Here is a 1414-nt window from a genome sequence, read left to right as displayed (position 1 = left end):
TAATTACATTACTTCTTGTCTTTTTGTGCTTAGATGCAGCAAATTTGTGTGAACGCGATCTCCAGGAAGCCAGAGTGGTTATCGGCTTCTCTGTGAGTTTTATTTTGTACTTATTTATTTTTCAATTATTTATCTTTTTTTTTTATTATTTTCAAGGTAGGAGGAGCAGGAGTTGTCAGCGGCCCCTTGATTTATTGGGAACCCCTAGCCAAGTGAGCATGATGAAGTACATTTCCATTTTAAAGGACTATACAGGCTAATCTAGGGAGAGAGGGAGAGAGAGAGAGAGAGTGAGAGGGATGGGGGAGAGATAAAGAGAGTGAATGAGAAAAATAAGAAGTTAAGAGAAGCAGAGCAACAAGATGATAAAGGACTTGACCAGCCCAAGCCCAAGCTGGGCTGGCCAGTGATGCAGGAAACCCAGATTGACTATTTGAGAATTAAAGATTTTATTATACAAATCTAAGAAAGAAATACAAAGGTAGCGGTGAGTAAAAGCAAAAGCTGAATTTATTTATTTATATTTTTAATTTAAAATGTAACTTGACCTTATGTATTGTGAATAAAAGACTAAAGATAATACATATTTTCATCAGTTTTATTACTAAATCCATCTAAAAACGCATTCCACACTGGGCCGATACGTCTCTGAATTGTATATATTTTTCTTAATTAAAGCAGACGAACCCGAAAGCCTTAACAGACGAAAGTGCGTTGATTGCATGATGTGCTGAGTAAGACGCCAGAGAATGCCAGGCGATGGAAAGAACGCACGTATGTTAGATGGTTGGGTGCTGGTGTTTGATATTTAAGCCTGTGTGAGGTTGTAAACGCAGAGTAATGATTCAGACTTAAGAAGGAAAACATTTTGGGACGCTCCCTGCCAAACACCCTACCAATCATATAAGGGGTCATGTAATGACATTTCAAGGCCCTTGCCCGGGTGTGGGTGGTAAGCAAAATAAAATATTTCAGTCCCTAATGATGCCGCTTACAACATCGGGGTCGGTGCTCTCACGCTATCAAGTGCAAAGATAGTGGGATGAAGAAATAATTTCCAAGGTTCAAAGGAAAGTGTATGTATGGTTGCTTGTTAAAGAAAACCTTGGCATCAACTGCAATGATTCCCCATATATTTGGACAATTCCGCCCGATGGAACGAAGTGTAGCGTATGGGGTGTGCGGCAGTGTGCAGGCACAGGTCTGTGCATGTGCGCCTCTGTGTGTGTGTGCGTGTACGTGTCCTTGCCACGTGCCTTTTAGACAGTGTAACAAACGCGCTCCCATCCAGAGAGGGGTGATGAATTGCTTCTTAAATGAAAATACACCTGTCTTCAGGACAAATATGTGCCACTAATTACCTGTCCAACCTAAATCTCTGGCGCGCCAGATGTTGCTAAAACGCGGCGAGACA

This window comes from Gadus chalcogrammus, chromosome 14, assembly GCF_026213295.1.
Source record: "Gadus chalcogrammus isolate NIFS_2021 chromosome 14, NIFS_Gcha_1.0, whole genome shotgun sequence".
NCBI classification, from domain to species: Eukaryota; Metazoa; Chordata; class Actinopteri; order Gadiformes; family Gadidae; genus Gadus; species Gadus chalcogrammus.
The sequence above is the reverse complement of the archived record's forward strand: the minus strand, read 5'-3'. Positions refer to the sequence as shown.